This window comes from Paramormyrops kingsleyae, chromosome 4, assembly GCF_048594095.1.
Source record: "Paramormyrops kingsleyae isolate MSU_618 chromosome 4, PKINGS_0.4, whole genome shotgun sequence".
Classification (NCBI taxonomy): Eukaryota; Metazoa; Chordata; class Actinopteri; order Osteoglossiformes; family Mormyridae; genus Paramormyrops; species Paramormyrops kingsleyae.
In genome coordinates, this window is record NC_132800.1 from 10566043 (window position 1) to 10592799 (window position 26757).

General features: G+C 43.5%; 1 protein-coding gene and 1 pseudogene across 2 annotated transcripts in view; one reads left to right on the forward strand and one right to left on the reverse strand.

Moving 5' to 3' along the window:
• LOC111841371 (tripartite motif-containing protein 16-like) overlaps nucleotides 1–26757 on the forward strand; it is a 129777-nt gene that overhangs the window by 10678 nt on the left and 92342 nt on the right. The window lies entirely within an intron of this gene.
• Nucleotides 1431–26597, reverse strand: LOC111841370 (tripartite motif-containing protein 16-like; annotated as a pseudogene).

Below are 26757 nucleotides of genomic sequence, written 5' to 3' on the forward strand. Positions count from 1 at the left end.
TTGGTTAGAAAATGTACATCTATACTGTTTCTTATTTGTGATTTAAAAAATGCCAGGGCAGAACTGTGGTAACTTGTATGATTTTAAAGACAGAAATGTCTGTGTTTTTGTGACCAGATAATCCATGTCAGGGAGGACACTCTGAGGTAGGACAGAAATTGTAAATTACCATTTCAATTAAAAGGACCTGGATTTCACTTTAGCACCGAGTTCTCGCTGCATGCTGATTGGTCAGTCTCCTATAATCATGCATGTGTCACTAATGCTAATGTGAAACAGCTGGATGAGTCTTTCAGTCAAGGAAACAAACCAGTCAAAGCACATGAAGAACTGAACTATTTAGCCGAGCAAAGGAGCCTTTCAATTTGAAAGTAGTTTGTAAAACCCGAAGTAGATCAAAGTGTCCTCCCTGACATGGATTATCTGGACACCCTAATATAGAGTCTCTTAATTTTTTCCACAGCTGTAGTATCTGAATCTTATTCCTAAATTGTGTGGATAAAAAAAATGAAGTAAGTTCAAATATTAAGTAAATCAGGATTCCTAAAAAAGTAATATATGCTTGCACTACAGACGTAGTGAAATCAGGAAGCTATCCACATATAGTCTTAGTCTTAAAAATAGGCTGCAGTTAGAACAGCAAATCAACTCACCTGTCCATTCTCGTTGTTCTTAAATAAGCTCATTCAAAACAGATTTACTTTGTTTTAATTTTTATTTTTAAAGGTTTATTTTAGAATATTTTTTATCAGGTTAATGTTTTACTGTATGTTAAATAATGACTGTACATGTTAACCATTTCTGGTGTGTTGTGGTGGGACGTTAATTGAGGGAACGCAGCGTCTCACATCCTGCGACCGACGGGAAACCCGCAGTTACCTCAGGATGGCACTAGGGGGCGGATGTGAGATCCTGCTCTCTCAAGTTAAACCCTTTTTTTTATGAGAAGTAAAAATATATTTTGTTTAAAAAAATAATTACGTATTGGCATTAATTTACATAGTAAGGACTTTAGTTCGGTTTGTTAATGATTGTTTCCCTGTATTTTAATAGGGGTGAGATTTTAATAGGGGTGAGAGTTAGTTTCTCGATTCTCAGGTATGACAGTTTACTGTTTTAGTTAGGACATTTTTATTCTTGCATTTTGGTCATTTAATGTAACGTGTGTTACTAATGTGATTTACTACGTTTTTAAGTTTTTAACTCTAAAAATGTTTTTCCCTAACTTTCTTGTCGATTTCCAGTTAATATAATGCGTGGATTGATCATGTTACTCAGTTACACTTTGGGCAGCGCTGAACCGGGACATTAATAGGATAGAATAGGAAGCCTTTATTGTCAGTGTACAGGCAGGAAATACAATAGAGACAGAAATACATAAAATGTTCATATACAGGGGAGGGAAACCCCCTTCCTCACTCGTCAGGATTACATTTCTTACATTTTAATAAGAGGGAAAAACAGCAATTTTCCATATTTGTTCAGTTTGCTGAACCCAGTCACTTATTTTGTCTAACATACGTCACACTTCAGACAGAGTAAAAAGGGTTATACTGTTTAAAAAGCAGAGATTTTACCTTTTTGCCATGGAGAAGCAGCTACATGTGACACTCTGATAAGGTAAAAATGATTCCTCCAGCACACAGTGAGCTATCCCAGCATGCACAGGGACACGGAGGAGTCGTCATAAACCCCAAACCCTGGATAAAGGGGTTCAGTGAATGAGGAGGTGAAGCTGTACAGGAGGGTCAGTCCATCAGAGGAGACTCTGTAGAAGGACAGAGTACCAGCCGCCCAGTCCAGATACACTCCTACTCTGCAGGAGTCTGAGCGCTGTATGGGTATGACAGTCTGTTTATTATTGTGCCGGACAGAGTAACTGTCAGGAGAGCAGAACAGACTCCATGACTTGCCATTGAATCCAAGCCCACAGTCAGCACTGTCTCCTTTCCTCCAGATTCCTTTATAAGTCACTCCTATCATAGCTCCATTTCCACTCCACTCAGCCTCCCAGTAACAGCGACCAGTCAGACTCTCTCTGCACAGAACTTGGGGGCACCGGTCAAATCTCTCTGGATAATCAGGATATGGCTGCCGCTCTTCCCCCCATGTCACCTTCCTGTTCCCCTCTGACAGAGACAGGTCTCTGTATGCTGTGTTGGGGTCCAGCGTCAGCTGGCAGGAGTCTGTAGGCAAGAGGAAGAGCGATTAATCCCATCACGAAGCCCAGCATCTCCATCATCATCACTGTCACACCTCACACACTCACTAACACAGAACTCGCTCCAATACACACATTTTATTCCCAATATACTCATGTAGCCGCCCGAGTCTGCGGCGCTCCGGCTGCCCCCTGCGCTGTGAGACGCCGCGCTGAGAGACTCGCTGGGGACCGAACTGCACTTTAGCCTGCGCTCTATTATTCTATACGATACATAAAATATAAAAATGAAGCAGGAATTCAAGTATCTGAAATACCTCAGGAAATGTCGGACACCCACACGACGCCGGCGAGAAACGCAGCAAAATGCTATGCGTGCTAAATTAACAAGGTGAATTTCAGGTTAATAAAACTATAAACAACATTTATCAAAAATATTAACCCTTAAAAACCGACAAAAGCAAAATGCGTTGGTTTTCGCACCCATTAATGTCAGGCTCGTAACTTTGGGCAGGTATAACACATGAATCGCCTATCATTGCGATCGAGAAAATTTACTTGATCCGGGTGTTGCAACATTGTGCTCTAAAGTATTCTAGAGTAATCCTGTGCGCAATGAGGCATATATTTAAATTTACTAAAATTTGAGAAATTTCAATAGGTGCTAGCAATTTTTCCTCATAAAAAGAATGATATGAAGACTGTCAGCATTTACTCATCAACTTCTGACATATCAGAGTGTCCAGAAAACAAAAACATAACTGATGTACATACTATGTAATAAGCCTAAAATTAAATGCATAGAATAATTCTCAAAATAGAGTTCAAATGGTTAACCATAAAATTATGCACCAAAGATTACAACTAAAAGTGAGTCAAAATATGAATGCAAAAAGTTCCTGCTACCCAAACAAAGCGAGGGCAGTCTCCCTGCTTTCAGCATTACAGTGCATGCTGACATCTAGGACAGCCTGGGCCCTCACCCCCCCCCCCCTGCTTTCAGCATTACAGTGCATGCTGACATCTAGGACAGCCTGGGCCCTCACCCCCCCTCTCCCTGCTTTCAGCATTACAGTGCATGCTGACATCTAGGACAGCCTGGGCCCTCACCCCCCCCACCCCCCCCTGCTTTCAGCATTACAGTGCATGCTGACATCTAGGACAGCCTGGGCCCTCACCCCCCCTCTCCCTGCTTTCAGCATTACAGTGCATGCTGACATCTAGGACAGCCTGGGCCCTCACCCCCCCTCCCTGCTTTCAGCATTACAGTGCATGCTGACATCTAGGACAGCCTGGGCCCTCACCCCCCACCCCCCACACTTACTTGGTTTGGATCCACTGCTGTAGCTACAGCCCACACTAGGCAGTGAGGAGCAGCCCCAGTGTCAGTCATTCCTGTTCTGAGTAACTTCAGGGGGAACAAAGTGCATCAAAGCCCACAGCTACTCTATCTAATCTGACCCCAGTTGTGTGTCACCTACATACTGGGTCAGACAATGTGTTTAATACATTAATCTTTATCCTAAACGTCTGACCCAAGATTTACAAAGAGCCGCTGGGTAGAGAAGGGGGTTTGAGATATGATTTTTAATGCAATATGGGTGTATTTGAATTTAATACAAAAACATAACTTCAAGAACTTACAAAAAATGAAGACTATTTCGGGGGGGGGGGGGGCATCTCAGTTTTAAATCACTCGGACGCATAACAGCGCAAAGGTGACTTATGTTACGACATTGTTCAGATCTGTAGTGACAGTCTTCACCCTCACTCCTCCATTCTTGAGCAAAGTTCCTTTGGCTCTGCAGTTGTCTGCCTTTCACTCTGCACTTCACTACTGTAACTGCTGACTGAGTAGCGCAAAATGTCCTCACCACTCCAAACTCAGCTGGATATAATATGTAAATCAGAGAAAATATACCAGTTTTTACGAAGACTTGGGAAGGAATAGTGATTATTTACTACAAAAAGTATATGAAAGAATTAGGATTCCCAATAAACACTGAAGCGTACATCCAATTTCAGGCACTGAAGAAAACTCTGGAGAGCATTTAATTTGACCAAAGACGTAATCTCATCTTAGAGAATGACTTTGAGGAAGATGTAAATGATGCAGTTCAAACATCACAGAAGCATGCGACAGACTGGCCTATTTCACATATAGCTAAAGAAATATCTAAATGAATAATAATAATATTAACCATAAATAAATAATTTATCTTTATGAAAATATTACCATAATATGTTAAGCCATGAAAATGTGAATGTGTCTGTCATTCTGAGAAGAGCCGCAGCCACGTGGTCAAAGAGCCGCATGTGTCTCGCGAGCGGAAGGTTGCTGACTCCTGCCCTAGACCATGCAACCTTGACAGAAACTGTTCAACACCTCAGGCCTACAGCCAGCTGCCTTGACACTACCTACAAGCTCCTTTAATGTTGATGTTTTTAATTATACAGCATCAGATGTGCTACAAATAGTAAATAGTTCTCGTCAGTCAAGCCTTTTTCCAAGGGCCCTGAAGACCTGAGTTATCAAACCTCTTTTAGAAAAGTCCAACCTAGATTCCTCAATAGTAAGTAACTATAGGTGTCATGGCATATGTAGGGCATGGACCGAGGAAGCAGGAGCAGGGAGACGGAGAATTGGGGAACGAGGGATTTATTTCAGGATACGACAAAGCACAATGGCAACACACAACATTACAACTTTAATGACCGGACTGGGGAAAACATACCTGACACAGATTTAAATACATTAGACCAATCAAAAACAACGAGAAACAGCTGGTAAACACAGGGATTCCACACGAGGTAGCGTGGCACACGGGAGGATTGGACAAGCAGGGCATATCAATAGGCCTATACCAAGCCTACCTTTTTTTAGGAAAGATGATTGAAAAAGTTGTTTTTCAACTACTTAGTTCTCTCATGGTGCAAAAGAATTACCTTAAACCTCAGGAGTCGACTATCCCGCCTGCGGGGTAAAACAGAAATTTCGCCAAACCGTTTAAATATCTCTGCAAGTTTTTGTCAAATAAACATTTAAGAAACACCCTCAGAAACCTTGGACGGTCTACTTTTCATATATATATAGGTAGAAACTAAATATATTTGTACTGCTTCGTGATACGAATAGAAAGAGTGACTGACTTAAGCGTCTGCGTCTCGAAGCAGCTCTGATCGCCTTCCCACTTGCAAATTGAGCTATTCACATGATAATAACATGATAATCCGCCAGTTAGTATTGGGTAAAGAAATATCTGAATACCCCCATTGTGACCAAAATGAACAAGAGCACATGTCTGGGTAGTGTTTACACTGATCGGCTACAATATGGCACACGGATACGTCTCTGCCGCTGAAGCTTTGCGCCAGTGTTGCCACTTTCAGCAGCAAATCTCATACCTGTGTTCAGTGAGCTAAGCTTGTGTGCCTGTAACCACAAGGTCGCTGGTTCAAACCCAGCCTATTTGGAACGTGAATAGTGATCTTCAGCTGAGAGTGGTACTAGACGACCCCAATGCAGGTAAAACAAAGAAAAGTGACATGGTTTGCTTTTTTGCCCATTTAACCTCATTTTAAAAACTTTAATGCTTCCGACAATGGAAGTTTTGAAAAGAAGACAGGTTATGGATTTAGTCAGTGTTTTTTTTCATGATTCTACATAATGATTTCAGCGAGATATAAATTGAAATACACGAGAAAGATACGCGGTCGATGATGCCCTCGTCCCCAGAGCGTCAATAATAGTCACTGCATCATATTTATCGCTTTCTATATTTATATAGTCACAGTTTTTCATTTTTCATTCCATCTACCAATAAACTGTGAAAGGGATTTTATTGTTGTTACTTTTCTTGCGTTTCAAACTGCCTTTCCAAAGTGATGGGTGTGGGGTGCAGTGACATTCCAGACTGATGGGCCATTGACAGTATGCAAACTACTACAGGTGTGAGGACACCTATCTCATCAATATTCATTGTATAGGCCACTGACTTTGAGAAAAAGAGTGTCACTCTAAAGTGCTAACACTTTAGTAATCAAACCACATAAAATTTCAGAATGTCACTTTCACCTATGTGTAGCCAACCCCTGTGTCTATAAGCTTCAGAGCTCAAAAGTCTTGGCTAGAAATGTTTATAATGTGATTTTTTACAATTTCTCAGCATGTCTGAAATAGGTTTTTGAAAAGTATATATTTAAAGTTGATTTTAACAAAAAATAGAATAATAACATTCTAAGTGGTCTCAGATTACTGGTGCTGAGTTTGTGCTGAATAAAAGCATTTGTAACACTTTGGGATAAATGTTTTTTAGATAGGTGAAATATTTAAAAATGTCAAGGCATGTCAGACTACCCCGAAGGTGGCTGAGAGGCCTCAGTCTGGATTTCGACCACACCATCGCACTGACACTACAGTTGTTAAGGTTTTAAATGACATCCATCTCTGCAGTGATGAATCAAAAATCTTGAACTTGATTTGTATTATTGGATCTCAGTGCTGCGTTCAGCACGATTGACCATAAGATATTACATAATAGCATAAGAGCATATTACACCGGTCCTTAAATCACTGCACTAGCAATGATTTGTTGTAAAATATTATTCTTCTGTACAAAGTACTAATTGTTCTCAGGCCTAAATACATTTCTGATTTCCTTTAACATATGCAGCATGCAGACCCCTGAGGGCATCTTGGAAAAGTTTACTCAGTGTATCAGAATCAAGACCAAGCAGAGTGAAGCAGCATTTAGTCTCAATGCTCCTCATCTGTGGAACAAGCCTCCTGAAGAGCTGAGGTCTGCTAACACTGTCAGTTCATCATAAACAGGGCTTAAAATATTACTGTTTGCTGCAGCTTATCAATACATTACATCAGCAGAAGTTTAGTCATACACTGCATCTGCAATGTACAGTGGTACCTCGGTTCTCGAACTCACTAGAACTCGAATTTCTTGAAAGTCGAACAAACCAGTTTGACCTAGAACTCAGTCTGAATATCAGAAGTCGAACCGTGAACGCTGACCTAATATAAATTGTTCGCGCCAGGAAATGAGTCACACTGCACGTCTCTGAGCAGAAACAAAAGGTAACACTTCAGTGTCAGCCTCGCATTTGCTGTAGTATGAGGGAATAATTCTATAAGGGGGAAATTGAGGGAATGATTCTATAAGGCTGTAACTAATCAAAACGAGAACTGACTGGCGCGCCGGGAGGGCAAGGTTACCTAATCGGGACAGACAGAGAACTTCAGCGGCCCTTATTTATCTTTAGCCTTCCAGAAGGACAAGTACTAATACCGACTAACTAGAGCAAATGTCAAACATGTGGTTGCCACGTAGACGGAAGGTACCGAGAGAGGGGGGAGATGCCCAAAGGGCTTTAAAAGGGATACAGCTGATACATATGGTTGAGCTTCCTCCTGTACATGCTGAATGTATGTCAGATGGCCGCCCCCGGATTGCAATCTGTCAGAGAATAAACTGGTGACCTGCAACTTCTCTACGTGTCAACTGTGAATCTCTTTACCCGGTGGAGACGGCGTACTCCAACAATTAGCAGCGCTTGTTGGTGATAATGCTATTTTATTGAAAATACTGTATCAGGTAATACACTGTACTTTATATCATTTTGTTAGCCATTGCTCACCAAAGAGTTACGTAATAGTTGTACAAATGTTACAACCTAAAAGTTTGCTATTCATGAACAAATTAACGACTACAGAGTAATAATAAAAATAAACAATGGACCGGATTCAAAGTTTTTATTGTTATGTACAGACTACAATGCAATTCTTCACAGACTGGACGATTAACCAAATAAAGCAGCGCAACATTACAGTAACTAACAATAAATAAACCACTAACTTACGTGTACTATTAGAGCATTTATGTCATTTATTTAAACTTTATTTTACCAGGTAAATTAACTGAAAACCAGTTCTCACTGCTTTACGTAATATTCGGGAGAAATAGCAGATTACGCATCGGAACTGCCTGGGGATACAAACGTCATGCGTGTAACTAAACTCTTCAGCCAATAAAAGCAAAGATGTGTCGTCTCGGAGGCGGTTCCTGTTTCTGTAGCCGGGTGAGAGGTCGCAATGCATCTAACCGTAATGCATTGCGTCAGGATCAGAATGCGTTGCTTTAAGCCAGCGCTGTAAGCAAGTCGAACGCACCTAATGACCGGACTGAGGAAACAAACTGAAACGCGGACTTAATGTTAACTTGACATGATTGTGTAATACCTCTTGTTCCTGTGGCACTGAGTTAATAATAAAAAAAAAAAAAAAAACTGAAACGCGGACTTAATACAGAGGACTAATGACAACAACCAGAAACAGCTGATCACATGGGGATCCCACACGAGGTTAACGAGGGGGCGTGGCACACGGAAGGAGCGGACGATAGGGGCAGGACAGGGGTAATGTTGGGATAAGATCTTTATCGTTTTGGAAGCCATTAAGAAAAAAAGGCTCTTCTTGTTTTATCCTGTTCATTTTGTGTTTAAATGCTAAAAAAAACAAAACATATTTAAGTTGTAATTTTGGGGGGCCGGGAACCAAATAATTGGTTTTCCATTATTTCTTATGGGGAAAAATTCGATCAGAACTCGAACTTTTTAGGATTCGATCCGGAGTCCGGAACGGATTAAGTTCGAGAACCGAGGTACCACTGTAACTCCTTTTTAGTTAACTATTTACAGTAGTATGCAATAGTTTGGGCACCCCTCGATAAATAACATATTTTGGTCATTTTTTAATGGATAAGATGTAAACACAGTCTGTGTAGGAAATGGAAAAAATGCACAATATTTGCACCAAACATTGATGCATAATTAGTTTTTATGTCATAAATTGAAGAAAGATAAAAAATAAGAACATTATTATGGCATTCTGCAAAAGTTTGGGCACCCTACATAATTAATACTTAGTAACACCTCCTCTGGCAGATATCACAGCTTGCAAACACTTTTTATAGCCAGCTAAAAGTCTTTCAGTTCTCGTACTTGGGATTTTCTCCCATTCTTCCTTGCAAAAGGCTTCTAGTTATGTAATATTCTTTGGTCGTCTTGCATGCACAGCTCTTTAAAGATCTACCCACAAATTTTCAATGATGTTTAAATCAGGGGACTGTGATGGCCATTCCAAAACCTTCAGCTTGCGTCTCTTGAGGTAATCCATGGTGGATTTCGAGGTATGTTTAGGGTCATTGTCCTGTTGTAGAAGCCATCCTCTTTTCAGCTTCAGCTTTTTTACAGATGGTGTGATGTTTGCTTCCAGAATTTGCTGGTATTTAGTGGAATCCGTTCTTCCCTCCACCCGTGCAATGTTTCCTGTGCCACTGGCTGCAACACAACCCCAAAGCATGATAGATCCACCCCCATATACTTAATAGTTGGCAAGGTGTTCTTTTCATGAAATGCTGCTCCTTTTTTTCTCCAAACATGCCATTGCTGATTCTGGCCAAAGAGTTCTATTTTAACTTCATCAGTCCACAGCACTTGTTTCCAAAATGCATCAGGCTTCTATAGATGTTCTGCTGCATACTTCTGACGTTGGATTTTATGATGGGGACGCAGATAAGGCTTTCTTCTGCTGACTCTTTCATGAAGGTCTTGTGGAACGGTGCAAGACCACTCCTGAGTCTGCTAAATGTTCCTGCAGTTTTTTTGCAGTCAATTGGGGATTTTGATTTGTCTTTCTGACCAGCATATGAGCAGTTCTCTCCAAGAGTTGTCTTGGTCTTCCAGATCTCATCTTGACCTCCACAGTTCCCCTGAACTGCCATCTCTTAATTACAATTCTCACTGTGGAAACTGCAAGCTGACAACGCTTTGCTATCTTCTTGTAGCCTTCTCCTCCATTGTGGGCATCAATAACTTTCATTTTCATTTTCAGTCTTACACAGCTGCTTAGAGGAACCCATGTTTGTTGAGTGTCCACAAGTGTGTGCACAAGGTTTGAAGAGTCAGTGTATTTGTAAAGCTTTGAAACTGGCACCAGCTGACATTTACTAATGACAGCTGTTTGCCATGCATCAGATCTAACGAGCTGATTAAGGTCTGAAACCTTGTAAAAAGAATCTGAGACTTTGGAACTCTTAGGGTGCCCAAACTTTTGCAGAGTGCCATAATAATGTTTTTATTTTTTATCTTTGTTCAATTTATGACATAAAAAGTAACTATGCATCAATATTTGGTGAAAATATTATGCATTTTTTCCATTTCCTACACAGACTGTGTAAAAAATGTGTTAAAATATATTTGAAATCGACAATGAATATGTTTGCAAGTCCCACACAAAGTTCCGAAGTACCAAAAAACTATCCCAGGTGCTTTGGAACTTTGCTTACTGGAACTTTTGGTACTGGTACTTAACTGGAAGTCAATGGAAAAGGAAAAGTACAGAAAGTACTGTACCTGTTGCAGTGGAAAAGCACCCTGAATAAACTTGCCTTGCTTTGCAATTGGATCTAAAGGCTACTGACATAAACAGCTCATGTAAATGTGAAAGGCCAGGAGACAGCGGGAGAGAGAAAGAGAAGCTCCCCTAGCAGAAGAAAACGAAAGACAATGAAACACACTCCACCTCATACAGGGAGAGAGAAGCGTGTGTGTGAACAGACTCACATTGTAAGAATTCTGCTCTGGTCCTGGACACTAATACCGGTAGGATGGTGTCTTTGGTAACTAGGAGGAGAGAGAGAAACAGGGATGTGAGTAAAAGGAATTTACTTGTGGGAGATGGACTTCACTCACTGTGGAGACAACAGCAGTAAGGTATTATCATTATTAGGGACAATAACAGGCATTTTATCAAACTACAAATCATTTGTTACACATAATACAGATTTTTGGACACTATAATATAGAAGATACATGATTCCTGTGATCTGGGTTTTGTACCCTGTGGAATGTAAAGCTCTTTCATCAGTTTTTTTCACAAAGATTTTGTCTTATTGAAAACAGAAACTGACTTGGTCACAGAAACATGAGACTGACTGTACTGCATATTCTCTCTGCATGGTCTTTATTAACATGAACAGACAGGAAAATGTATTTATTTATTAACCTGTGTGATGGATCTCTGCTGTTTTCTTTTCGCAAACATTCTCCAGTTGATCCTTCATTTCAGAATCCATCTTCCTCACGTTCTCAAAAGAGCAGCGTGGATAGACAGATTCTGGGTCCAAATCCAGCTTCAAGGACAACAGGAAGACCCTGGCACCTCTACAGACACACAGTCTGATTAAACTGCTTCATCATAACAAATGTGTATTGTAATCGAATATGTATTGTGTATTGTATTGTCAAGCTGTTCTGTTACCTGGAGGAAATGGATGTGATCCTCTGTGTGTGAAAGCTGCTCCAGCTCAGAGTGTCTCCTCTTCAGTTCATCAATCTCCTGCTTCAGTCTCTCCATGTCTTCTTCAGTCTGGCTCACTTCAGCCTTCTCCTGATCTCTGATCAGCTTTGTCACCTCAGATCGTCTTCTCTCAGTGGAGCGGATCTGTATTAGGATGAATTCGCAGACGATTACGTCACCCACATGGCATGGAATTAATCCTTTTACTATAATATTCTGGGAAGTTTTAATTGTGGATTAATTCTGATCGTGTGTGGACTGATCATCCTGAAATTTAGATCATTCCTCCATGATTCACCCCGAATGTTACTGAATTGCACGAACATGCTATTTACCGATCCCCCGTAAAACCTATTTCGCCATAAATAACTTGGGCTCATAAAAAGAAGCCAGGATGATAATCTGGGCCATTAGATCGGCATGCAGGATGCTTATCTTGGTTTCAGGAGATAGGGTGGGGGGTCGGTATACAGCACCCTATATTGCCTGTAGGGGGGAACAGGGAGGCGTTGCGCAAAGACACCTGGCGCAAGGACGCCTATATTACCATGTTATCGCAAACAGCATCACTCGGACAAAAAGGGGAATTGGAGTACATATTGCCTGGGGGAAGGGGTGAGCCTGGCCAGCTTACCCCCTGCCCGCACGCGACGCTAAATTTAGTATAAAGGAAGGGGGAGAACCCAGTACTGACCGGAGCTCAGCCGTGGGATAGAGCGCGCATCGCCCGGCACTTTCTCGGGACTCACGTGTTGGTCTCCTGCCAGGACTGAAAAGGGCTCCCCAGTCCGTGTGTGAAGGTGGGTGATGATGGCACGTCTGAGTGTAAATAGTTTTGCAGCTGCTTATACACTTAATTGATTAATGGGGATTAATTATCACCGCTCATGATAATAATTTGCATTGTCTATATTTCATTATTTCTTTTATATATACCTTAGTTCGTATGATATATTGCTATTCTATATCCCTTGTGGTACAAGGTTATTTTGCATTACTTTTAATTGATATATTGATATTGATTTTAATGTGAAGTTATCTTGTATTACTTGTATTAAAGTGTTTTTGAGTGAACCTAAGCGTGCCTGTTTGTTCCTTCGAGAGCCCTATATCCCTCTCTCATCCATTTTAAGACATTTTGGCGTAGTCGGCAGGATCTGAGGGGAAAAAGATATAGGACTAAGGAACAAACATGTTTAGGAGAAAGATAGCAACGCCCGAGCCTGAAGTGCTCCCTGAGTGGGATGAGACGCAGTTTGCTGCGTTAGCCCAGGAGATAAGGAAAGGTGGAGGGCCTGTTGATTCCTGGACTGCTGCGTTGAGAAAAGCTGAGCCTGAGCAGGTATTGTCGTGCCTTAAAAAGGTTCTGGTTGTAAAGGATCCTATGCTGCTCTACAGAGACGCCTATGGATCATGTTGGCTGCATACAGAATCCAGTATGAGCGCGCAGACCAGACTGAAAGGGAGAAAGAGGGACAAATGAGAGAGTTAACTGAGGCATTAGGTCGGATGACTCTGGCACAGGGTCAGGTGGATATTTTACATCAACGCCTGCAACAAGTAACGGGGGTTGCAGAGCGGGCTGCAATGCAAGTGGCAAAAGCCAATGCTAGGAAAAAACGGACACCATGTCCGCGAAAAATAAGAGCATTTGTTGCTAAGCTGCTAATTGGGATCCCGAGCGATGGGATGGCAATATCTGGGACTCAGATGATGAGGATATTGATATTTGGAACCCAGTCAAAGTCGCGGATCATGATCGGGGATCTGTTACTGATCCTCCTCTGTTAAGAACTTCAGATTTCCCACAATTTGATGACATTATGATTCAGGGATAAACAGAGGAGGTAGTGCAGGAGGAATTGGATCAATTGATGGCTCATACGAGAGGGAAAGGATGGGAAATTAATCCCACTAAGGGCCAGGCATGACTGTGGAATTTTTGGGCATACAGTGGAATAAAGGAGAAAGGGAAATTTTGCCAAAAGTCAAGCAAAGAATAATGGAATTTGCCATGCCCCAGACTAAAACTGATGTACAGCGCTTTATAGGATTGTTTGGGTATTGGAGGCATCATATTCCTCATTTATCCCAAATTCTAAGTCCACTACACAAAGTAACACGGAAAAAACATGACTTTGTTTGGGGATCTGAACAACAAATTGCTTTTCAGCTAGCTCAGGAAGCTATACAGCAAGCTGTGAGCTTAGCTAAGGTGCAGGACGGACCAGTAGAACTGCAGGTCACTGCATCTGATATGTATGCTAACTGGAGTCTGTGGCAGAAACAGGGGCGTCAGCGTTGCCCCCTGGGGTTTTGGTCTAGGAAACTCCCTGACCCTGGGGCTAGATATACTCCATTTGAAAAACAACTTTTGGCATGCTATTGGGCATTATTAGAGACGGAGCAGCTGACAATAGGACATGATGTTCTATTGAGACCCAGGATTCCTATCATGAAGTGGGTGAACAGTAATCCTAAAACCCACCGGATTGGTGGAGCACAAGAGGCAAGCATCTTAAAATGCAAATGGTATGTAGCTGACAGGGTTAAGCCCGGCCCCTCTGGGGTGTCGGCTTTACATGAGCAAGTGGCGGATGTTCCAGAGAGAGGGGAGGAAATGGTGGTGTTAAGGCCCTATATTGTGGGGGGTCTCATATAATCAATTAAGTGAGGAACAGAAATGGCATACATGGTTTACAGATGGAGCAGCGAAGTTGGTGTCGGTGGTAAGCGACAGTGGGAAGCTGCGGCATATAATCCATGTACGCAGCAGATGTTGGAGATGACAGGAGAAGGCAAAAGTAGCCAGTGGGCTGAGTTATGAGCAGTAGTGATGGTTTTGGAGCAGGAGGGACTGAGTGACTGTCATTTGTATACTGACTCTTGGTCAGTAGCGAATGGTATGGCTGTTTGGATGTCTATGTGGAGAAATCAGAATTAGAAGATTAGGACCAAGGAGGTTTGGGGTAAGGAATTGTGGGAACAAATCTGGGAACAAGTTAAAAGGGTAAAGACGCAGGTATCGCATGTAGATGCACATACCTCAAACCAGTCTGTTGAGGCATTATATAATGCTACCGTAGATGCCCAGACTCGGATAGCTCCGGTGCAGGTCCATCCAACCATGGGGTTGTCTGCCGCTCAGTGGGCACATGGGAAAAGTGGCCACTTGGGGGATTAGCATCACTGTGGATGAGGCACAAACTGCGGTACATCAATGCACTACGTGCCAGAATCACCAGAAAAAAACATATTTCTCAAGTAATTCGGGGACAAATTGTGAGAGGTAAAGAACCGGGGCAAGTTTGGCAGATGGATTTTATAGGGCTTCTCCCATTGTCAAAAGGATGCAGATACGTCGGCACGGTAGGGGATACCTTTTCAAGTGTGCTAGTTGTTAACCCGTTAAAAAGGGCCACCTAACAGGGTATATTACGAACTTTGCAATTAATTGAACAGTACTATGGTACTCCATTACAGATTCAAACTGATAATGGTACACATTTTACTGGGGAAAGTATGAAAGAATGGGCGAATGAAAGACATTGGAGTGGGTATATCATATACCTTATTATCCCTAAGCTGCTGGGCTTATAGAGAGAAGGAATGAAGCAACAATTGCGAAAGGCATCACCTAATAACACTCTGCGGGGTGGAGAGACCGGCTGTCTGATGCGGTGTTGGCCCTAAATAATAGGCCTCTAACCCAAGGACCGACCCCTCTGATGCGATTAAAGGCGCAAACAGTGATGGTGGAAAGGTGTGATGATCAGCCTATTAAATTCTGGCTAATCCACCCGGAGGCGAAACTGCCAAACCGGGGCACTGCTGGTTCAGCTGGATTGGATTTGTACTGTGTGGAGGCAGCAGTGTTACTGCCTCACATTGTTACAAAATTTTTTACAGACATAGGAGTACAATGTCCACTAGGGCATTATGGACATGTATGCCCGCGATCTAGTTTGGCTCTTAAAGGGGTCATAATTTTAGCAGGTGTAATCGACTCAGATTATCAAGGTTCCACCCAGGTGGTGTTGGAAAACACATCTGATGAACTGGCAACAGTGGAGAAACATGACCGGATTGCCCAGCTATTAGTTAAGCCTGTTCATATGGGTACTGTGATAGAAGTTCCACGACCCCAACAAATTACTCAGAGAGGAGAAGGGGGTTTTGGTTCCACAGATGTGAGTGGAGCCAAGGTGTGGGTTTAACAACAAGATGGCCCACCGAGACCTGCAGAAGTCATAGCTATGGGACAAGACAACACTGTGGCCGTCATGGAGCGAAGGGTGGCGCCACGTCCCAGCTAATAAGTGCTATTTACGGGAAAACTAACATGTATGTGAGTTTCCCTTTCTATGTATGCAGGATGACACGATGGACCAGGTGATGGATGTGGCTGATGCTGCCAGTGACCCTCAGCTATGCTGCAGTTCCAGGGACCGAGGTGGAACGGATGGGCCACGTCAACATGAAGTGGGCAGAGTATCCAATGACTCGACAACAAGACAACTTCATCTGCCCAGCTAGACAATCATGCTTTGTCTTCACATTAACTCCTGTGAAACGGGAGTGAGCTGTACATCTGTAAGGACTGCAAGGAAGGTAGAAATCTCATCCTTGCATCTGACAAGACATCTCCCCAAGTACATGTACATGTGAGTGCGAATGTCAGTTTTTGCATATATATTGGCAGTTATGACAACTGGAAGTGCACCAAGAACCTCATTGACGGGATCAACGATGTCACCACGGTACCATGGATGTTAGGAAATAGTACCATAGTTACTAATAGGATGCAGGGATATTATAGGATTGTGGACATAATGCCTTTGACGCCACATGCCCGCGATGTACAAATTATACCAATCGCCCACACATGTATGTCCGTGGCTCATGCACACATACACACCACAGTGAAATGGACTGTGAAGTTTCCTCCGCTACCCAAATGTAGGGCCAGGAGAGCCTGGTACGATACTGTTTTGGGAGGAGCAGGAACTGGACTGGGTATTATGAATACCATTGACTCCCAAGTGACAGCACATAAATTGGACTCTTTAGGTAAATATGTGCATGATGCTGTGGCTACCGTAGGACACTGCATACCTAAGGCCTCGTTGACACGGATGTCTGTACCAGGCGTTTTTCTGGCGTTCGTGGCGCCAGGTGAGTGCCGACTGAACGGTGACCGTTTTTCTGCTCATTGGAGCAAACCAAAGCGTCCACACGGGCTTTTAGCACTGGCGTTCAGGTGGCGTCAAATAAACACTCCATGCAACATTTTCTTGGCGTCAAAATCCGGACGAATGCGAGGAAAACGTTCGGTTGGCGTTCTTGAGGACCGAATATCTCCCATGATTCTGTACGGCAACTGCGAGAAACCACATTTTACGGAAAATGTGATACTCGTAATATCGGTATTGTACCAGCAGTGAGTTAATCAGCTGCTGGTACAATACCGATATTACGAGTAACCCAAACCGACGGATCAACTGGTGCTAATATTTTCACTTAAAATACCAATTTAAAAAGCTCAGTAGGCAACTGGAAATCTGGACATCTATAAAGACAAACTCATTTAACTGATGCGCCGTATCTGCTTTCTCTTTTCAACTAGCTTTACTCATAGGGTAAATGTACTTAATACGAAATTACAAAAGCTGTAGGAATATTTCAGCATAAAATCATGCGATATAAATAATTATAGTGTCACAGCAATTACGGCCGTAATTATCATTAAGCCTTGCAACCCCCGATCAGGATAAACAGTGGGGAGATTGATGGATGTGTGGATGTCAATAAAATTTACATAAATGCATCTTGGACCTCTAGCTTAAAAATTAGTTTACACACTGCAGCTGATCCCCCCAAATTTAAGCAATTAATATATAAACCCCGCTTCTCTCCAATGCCTCAACAATTACGGATGGATTTGAGAGTACAGCATAACTTTGGCTACTTATTACCGGTGCGACATACTCAGAAAACGGCGGCTGAAACACACACACCCGAACCCAAAAAAAAAAATCACAAAAAAACTGAAAATGAAAGACGCAAATTATGCACGTTTGAAAGTAATTTTTAAATGTAAAACTAGAACTTTACAATGTGATTTTGTCATCTTGTTTAAATCTCGAAATATACATTAGAAACCTTAAGAGTAATTACTGCCCCCACAGGTAAATACACGAAACTACAGATTGGGCGTCAGGCTGGTGTTAAACAGCGTCAAGCGAACGCCAGTGAAACGCCAATCGAACGCAGCTACAAAATGCAGGAAAAACACGTATGGCGTTCAGAGGGCGTTCATTTCGAACGTCCGTGTGGACGAGGCCAAAGGGCACCCTACAGCAAGTGTACCAATCTTATTGGGACATTATGGCATCACAGATACTCATGGACATGAAGAAAGGAAAGGAATGGAAAAATCTGACTCAATGGATGAATTGGACTGAATGCACTTACCATTGAGTCAGATTTTTCCATTCCTTTCCGTTCTGTCTCATGACATCCAAGGGCCTGTAATAGCTGGAGGGGCATATTGGACTTTACAAGTAAAGGGGGAATGGCTAGACATCTACAGTATACTAACCAAACATATGATGTACAAGATTGTGATGAAACGGATAAGGGACATGTGTGTTCTCTACGAACAGGGTATACCAACCCATGTTTTGACACGAAAGGAAGCGTATGTCAATGGGACTATTCACCCCCAAGGGACATGTTATTTGAGGTCGGCCCTCACATCCTTTGTGTGAGTACCGTCCATGCCCAGGAGCAGCTACCATTTGTGCTGCATTCTGGCTGTTTAAATAGTACATATATCTGGAAATGGCAAAATAAGACATATTGGTTAACCAATCATACTTCTGGAAATATGCTTACAACAGTGCAGTGGCGTATCCTACATTCCGGAATAGGGATATCATTACAAAACCATGCTAAATTACTAAATGAATCTTTGCAGTTAAGGCAAATGGCTAAGGATCACAAGCATAACACCACTCAATTGGCTGTGCAGACCATTACGGTCGGTGGGAAATTGGTAACTTTGGGGAAAACAATTGACTGGTGGCAGGTTGGGTGTCACCTTTAGGTGTCAGTTTAATTGGTGACTTCATGGTGTTATATGAAAACTTGATTTTTCTCAAATGAATAGGATAACCCCTGTAACCCCAGGTTAGTTAAACCCTGTTTGTGAGCATGAGCCCAGATCGCTTGCAGGAACCACGCCCCCCAGCCCGATGTATCTCGCCTGGATACTGACAGCTGCTTCATTTTAGTCCTGGTTACTGGTAGTATAAAACCAGGTAAACTGGGTAAACCAGCTTTATCAATGTGAGCTTTCATCTTATTCTGCTAGACTGCTGGACGTTTCTCTGCCACGGTTCTCCCTGGGTGCGTGAGGTTCCTCCTGTGACCCTTTGTGTGCCTGATCTCCCAGACCCTCCCACCCAAGCGACTGCTGATCCCGACCCCCGTCTAGGTGTGCCTGAGTGTCTCACCTTCACCGTGTCCCCATGAGTGTTTGCCTTTTCCCTCACTCTCCTTGGTAGATTACCCCGCTTTCTGATCTCTGTTACCAACCCCGACTTTGATTCCCTTACTGTGATTTGGCTCTTTGACTGCACCCTGTTTGGGTGCCCTGTTCCTGTTCTGTCTCATGACCCTGTTATCTGGCACCTTTGTCCCACCAATCCTCTGACCCAGAGTATCCCACAGTGACCTTAGTATGATTAATCCACACAGCTCTATAAATCTGTTAACTCTGGGGAAGAGTCTTGATCCAAGATGATCACAAGCCAGCTGTTATCTTCTCTTCAGGTTCATACTCACTCTGAATGAGTCCACAGCCTCTCTCAGCTTCTGCAGCTCATTCTCTCTCATTTGAATTCTCTGCTGAAATTTCTTCTGTGTCTCTCCAATTTGTTTCTACAGATGGGAAACAAGATGACAAAACAAGTTTGTTTCAATAGCTGAGATAAAATTCCTTAATCATCCTGTCCAGGATGGACCCCAGCCTTGTATCCGATTATGCCTGGGAAAGGATCTAAGCACTCCCCATGACCCTGACCAGGATAAACGATGGATGGAGATGGATGGATGGATATTCTTAAATGATTGGTTGGCTGTAGGTAGGATAAACTGGACACAGACCTTTTGACTCACCACCATTGTACTGAGCTGTTAATTTTGCACTTGTGACCCTCCTGTTATCAGAATCAGCTTTATTCGCCAAGTGTGCTGAGGTACACAAGGAATTTGGTTCCGGTTGGTAGAGACTCCCTAGTACACAGATAATAAGTGACACTGTACAAACAATAAATGACACTATACACACATGGGTAACACTGTACAAGTATAAGGTTGAGTGCAAACAGAGTTTAAGGGGGGAAAATTTACAGAAGGCAGGTGACACAGCTGTTTATGAGGGTGATGGCCTGAGGGAAGAAGCTGCTCCTATGTCTCGTGGTTTTTGTGTACCTTGTGTAGCACCTGCCAAAGGGGAGAAGCTGGAAGAGATTGAGGCGGGACATGTCTTACCCAACTGCCCTACGAGACCTCGACACAACTCCGGGGAGACACAGATGAGAACCCTTCCTATTCCCTCCTTAACAGAAACCCAGATGACAGTACCAACTGAACTTATTTGGGTGAAAGGCAGAGTTCAACAACTAGCCTTAGTGGATTAAGGGGCAGCGGGGAATTTCATTGATAAAGATTTCGCTTTGACTAACAACCTCCCGATAGAAGCACTACCACAGCCTCTATGTGTAAGAGGAATAGATGGGGAACTGCTAACCTCAGGACGTGTTACCTCCCGTACCGGATCGGTATTGCTTAAGGTAGGACAATGCCATAGGGAGAGTATCCAATTTCTACTTATTTCCTCTCAGAGAGACCTTATTATTTTAGGATTCCCTTGGTTGAGGGAGCATGATCCACAAATAGGATGGAGAACAGGTGAGATCCAAGCCTGGTCCTCACAATGTTTCCATGCCTGCCTGCCATTACCCTGTCGAGTTTCTTCACTAGAGAGTCCTCTTCTGGAGGACCTTTCCGCTATTCTCGTGGAGTATCGTCGCTTCTCCAAGGTTTTCAGCAAAAGGGAAGCGTATGGTCTTCCACCACACCACGCTTCTGACTGTGCCATCGACCTCCTCGAAGGAGCAACTCTCCCTCGAGGTCGATTATACTCCCTCTCTCGAGCAGAGGAGGAAGCCATGCGGACCTACATCTTGGAATCACTAGAACAAGGTATCATTCATCCATCTACCTCTCCCGTAGCAGCCGGATTCTTCTTCGTGGGTAAGAAGGATGGTGGTCTTCGCCCTTGTGTTGATTACAGAGCTCTGAACGCTATAACCAAAAAGCGACGTGAACCTCTACCCCTTATCCCGTCTGCCTTAGAACAGCTCCGTAGGGCACGGATTTTTACTAAGCTGGATCTCCACAGTGCTTATAACCTCATCCGAATCCGCGAGGGAGACGAGTGGAAGACGTCATTCCTTACCGGTACCGGTCAATACGAATATCTCATTATGCCGTACGGTTTGGCTAATAGTCCGAAAATTTTCCAGGCTTTTATCAACGACATCTTCCAGGATGTACTACATCGGTTCGTAATTACTTACATCGACGACATCCTCATCTATTCATACAACGAAGCCCAGCACGTCACTCATGTTCAGCAGGTTCTTCAAAGATTGGCTGACTATCATCTCTACGTTAAGGGAGAGAAGCGCGAGTTCCATCGCTCCTCTATTAAATTCCTCGGCTACCTCATACAACCAGGGGAGGTTGCCATGGACCCGAGTAAGATACAAGGGATCCTTGAGTGGCTGCAACCCAGGGCAGTCAAAGAACTTCAGAGATTCCTGGGTTTCGTGAATTTCTACCGCCGCTTTATTCGAGGATTCAGTGTGGTAGCAGCTCCCTTAACTAATCTGCTAAGAAGAGGAGCGAAGAAACTCGTGTGGTCAGAAGTTGCGACGCAGGCTTTCACTGAAATAAAAGAGAGATTCTGCACTGCACCTGTTCTCCAACAACCTGACCCCGACGAACCCTTCATCATGGAGGTGGATGCCTCAGAGATAGGGATCGGAGCCGTGCTCTCCCAAAGAGATCCCCGATCAGGTAAGATCCACCCATGTGCCTTCCTCTCCAAGAAACTCAGCCCAGCCAAATGCAATTATGACGTGGGGAATCGCGAATTACTTGCCATCAAGCGAGCCCTCGAGGAATGGCGACATTGGCTCGAGGGGGTGAAACATCCTTTCAGGGTTCTCACTGATCACCGGAACCTCCAATACCTGCAGTCGGCGAGACGTCTTAATCTTCGCCAAGCTAGATGGGCACTTTTCTTTACCCGATTTAATTTCCAAGTGTCTTTTATTCCAGGAACTAAGAACGTCAAGGCAGATGCTTTATCCCGCTGTTTCCCGTGTAATAAAGTCACCGAAGATCCAACGCCTGTATTACCTCCCTCCTGCTTCGTCGGACCCATCCAGTGGGACTTGGACCGGCAACTCCAACAACACAATGAGAGACACACACCCCCCTGCTGAGTTGCCCAGCTGGTCGTACGTACTTACCGTCTCAACTGCAAAATTGTATCCTTCAGTGGGTTCATACCTCCTTTGGTTCCGGACACCCCGGGGTAACGACAACAACCCGTCTCGTGGCTAAACGCTATTGGTGGCCAGAGTGGCAACGAGAGACCGAGAACTACGTCCTGTCATGTCCAGTGTGTGCCCAGAGTAAGTCTCCGACACAGCCCCCCTCCGGACTGCTTCAACCCTTACCTATTCCCTCTCGTCCATGGTCCCACCTGGCGATGGACTTTGTTACTGACCTACCTCCCTCGCGAGGACACACCACCATCCTAACTGTGGTAGACCGCTTTTCTAAAATGTGTCGTCTAATCCCTCTCCCTAAACTATCTTCCGCTTTGGAACTTGGGGAGGTACTCTTCCAGTGCATATTCCGCTACTATGGGCTACCGGAGGATATTGTATCAGATAGAAGTCCTCAGTTCACGTCTCGGGCATTCAAAGCATTGTGCGCCAAGATGAATATCAGAGTAAGTCTGACCACTGCTTACCATCCACAGGCTGAGCGGGTGAATCAGGGCATAGGTAGAATACTTCGGAAACTCTGCTCATCCCAGCCAGATGAATGGTCCCAGTTCCTGCCCTAGACGGAGTACGCACAAAATTCTCTGGTTCATTCTGCTACGGGACTGACTCCTTTCCAGTATGTGCTGGGTTTCCAGCCCCCCCCTTTCCCCTGGCATTCTTCTCCCTCGGGAGTCCCTGTCGTCGAGCAATGGTACTGGTGGAGTGAACATGTGTGGATCCAGGCCCATTGACAGCTATCCCGAAGGGCGGAGTAGACCAAGACATGAGCCGACCGATGACGCCGGCCAGCCCTGGTATATAAGCCGGGAGACCGTGTTTGGCTATCTACGCAACACCTCCAGTTACACTCCCTCTTGGATTCTCGTCGCCGTGGAAGGGGTCTGCAGTATCTCGTGGACTGGGTGGGATACGGCCCTGAGGAGAGATGCTGGGTCCCCGCTTCCGACATTTTGGACCCCACGCTGATCGCCCAGTTCCATGCCGACCACCCGTCTCGGCCGGGACCCCGATCCCGGGGCAGACTACCGCGCCGCGCACGACCGCCGGGTGTCGGTCGTCGGAGGGGGGGCTCTGTCATGACAGCGGACGGCACCGCCCCCAGGACTTAGCGCCACGCCTACCCGACTATTTAAACTCGGCACGGAGATCGCTCCGTGCGAGGTACTGTTTAGTATGACACATCCGAGCACTTCTAACCTCCGTCTGTGTTGCAGCTCCGCTCCGCCCAATTCTCCCTACTCCCTCTGTCCTTCTCCTTCCCACCTCCCTCCTGACCAGCCCTGATCATCCCTCGTGGCTCCTCCTCGTGTGTGTCGTCCACGTCATCGGACAGATCTCCCGATTCTCCGACTCCTCTACGCCCGGCTTCACGACCTCTCTTCTGGATAATCCTCTGGCTTTGGTTAACGGTTTCGGACAGATCTCTGGCTTCGACCCTGCCTGTCTACTGGACCCGATTCTGTCTCGCCCAATAAAAGGTTTCTGAGCTCACCCGAGTGTTCTGTCGTGACACAACCATTCTATTTTAGCATTTTTAACATCAAAATAATTACCGCAAGGCTACAATCCTATTAGTGTATAGAGCCAAAAATGAACTCTCCTCTCTTTGAGGTAATTTCATGTTCGTTGAAGTTTCCGCTTTTTAACAACTGTAAAAATAATGTTATTTGTTATATAAATCAACTCGGGTGAAACAAAAAAATGTATGTACAAGGTAAGAACTGTAACATTTTTTGTGCAGACAACTCGAATTGAAAATCTCACTTCAGCCAGCTGGCCGAAGTTGGCAACCCCGTATTTTATTTTAAATAAAAACTAAAATGCGCTGTTTTCGCCTGCAATGGCTCGTCATTCCGTTTGCGTTGTTACTCCAACAAATATAATGCTAATATGAGAAAAACATGTCACGTTTTATGATGTTTCGAAATAATATGACCGCCCATATCCTACTCTAATAGCGATTGAAGTTCGTATGTATTTGTATTAAAACCAGACTTTAATTATTATTACCGGTGTGGGATTATCGAAACCAATACTTAAATCCATGAACACTAAAATATGTCATAAAAACGATTCTATTAAAGTTTTACGGATTAAGTTAAGCACTTTATTTAAACATGCACAATTTTGACATATTATTTTATCTTATTTTGAAATGCAGCCCTACTTTCAAAATGTCCTTTTAAAACTAGTAAATGAGAAAACATTACACATATCGGCAGTCATACATATATGTTCAGCTCTAAGTCACGTGACAGTAAATATTGTCAAAAAGTTTTTGAATTGTACTGAATTAATTTGACTTGACAGTCAGATATTGATTACATGCAATGTTGATACAACTAATAGGCTACTTAAATATTTATCACACTAAATAGTTAGACATTACGATCTTCCGGACCTTCAAGAAAATTACTCTAACTGGAACTTTTTTCATTTTTAGTTTAATACCCCTGCCTTACGCGATCTACATCAGTGCTGATTGTATCTCGTCTCTGGCAAACATTATCGTCTCGTTTTTGTTCGTTGACGAAAGTGTCAGTATTCTTCGTCATAGTCTTACGTCTCGCAAAATCGTTTTTATTTAGTTATCGTCTCGTTTTAGTCTGAAAATAAAGGTCGTTCACGATAACGATGACGAAAATTTTTCGTTAACAAAATTAACACTGGAGACATCTTAGCCATTCAGATGCTCAGCCAAACAGTAAGTGAACCTCTGAACCCTGTTTGCTTGCTGTATGTGTCCAGCTACAGCCACATGATTCACTGCTTTAAGGCGTTTTCAGTAGGAAATCAAAGAGAAATTTTTACACTTTGTAACAACATTTTGCATTTTCAGTTCATTTTTCTTTCACTTTCCCAAACCAGACTTGATCTTTGTGTCCTCATAGCAGATAAACTCAAATGCATTAAGACAAAAGGCATTTTTATTTCAAATACATTTTATAAATTATTTTAGGGTATTTATGGCCTGACCTGTATCTCCTCCCTTCCTGCAGCAGCTGAGACCGTATCATGGCCTCTGTGTTCATACATCACACAGAAACAGCAGATACACTGCTGGTCGGTACGGCAGTAGACCTCCAGGGGTTTGTCATGGTGGGAACAGACCTTGTCCTGCAGACGTCCAGTGGCATCAGTCAGCTTGTGCTTCTTAAAAGCTGGAGACTCATAGTGAGGCTGGAGGTGAGTTTCACAGTAAGAGGCCAGACACACCAGGCAGGACTTGACAGCTTCGTGTTTTCTCCCAGTACAGACGTCACACTCCACATCTCCAGGTCCAGCATAATGGTCAGCAGGAGTAGCTGCTTGTAGTCCAGTATTTTTCAGTTTCTCCATCAGCCAGTATGGTGTTTCTGTATATAAAAGGTCTAGGTATGAAGGTCTGTCTGCACAGGGGGCAGCTGTAAACTCCAAGATGATCCTCCTGATTCCAGCAGCTCTTAATGCAGCTCATACAGTAACTGTGTCCACATGCTGTAGTCACTGGATCCTTCAGTTGATCCAGACAGATTGTACAGCTGAACTGGTTCGAATCCAGTGCGGAATTGGCTTCTGCCCTTTTACCACAAACACTGATAGGATTCAGTTTCGTTGTCTGTGTGTGAGAGTGAGCAGGAACTGAGCAGGAACTTCTCAGGCTGTAGTAGGTGTGGAGGCGAGACTGAGAAGAGCAGACTGTATACACAACAGAACAAACTGTACACACAACATTTAGATTTTATGCATATAACTATTACTGAATTCCCATAGACAAGCTATAATCTTAGGATTAGATTTTTTTATGTAGAAATTAGATATAAAGGTATAAGAGAGCAGTTCTATTGAGAATTAATTTCTGTGTCTGTTTAGAAGATTGTCTTTCTTTGCTTTTTTCTCCAGGTGAAGCAGATTTACTGGAACAAAGTAATTTGATTTGTATTTGAAACTATCATGTGCTATGAGGTATAACATGCAGGTATGTGCAATTATAGGTTAAGACATTGGTTTCATTAAACACTATTAAGTTAAAATCTCACATTTAAGCCAAAAGTCAATGGACCGCTTCAGCCAACCCCAGGGACAAAAAGATTAAATACTAGATAAAATATTCAACAAATACCAATAACCGCTTATCCAGTACAGGGTTATGGGACAGAGCCTGCAGCCAATCACAGGAAGCACAGGGCACAGGGCAGGGACACCCTGGATGGGATGCCAGTCCATCACAGGGCAAACACTCACTCACAGGCTGAGGACAATCAAGAGACACTAATTCACCAAACTGCATGATCTTGGACAGCGGGAGGAAACCTGAGGAAACCCACAGGAACACGGGGAGAACATGCAAGCTGTACATGCAGAACCAGGAGTGGGAACCAGACCCACAAACCTGGAGGCTGTCATGGTTCTGGACGGCACGGGAACGAGGCATGGTGCACAAAGAAAGGGCGGACGACCCACTTACGGCTCCAGCAAACAAAACAGGGTTTTAATCAAAACAGAAAACACTACAAACACAAAACCAAAAGGACCACGAGGGGTCAAAACTAAACAGGGAGGAATAAACTAGACTAAATAACACACATGGAAAA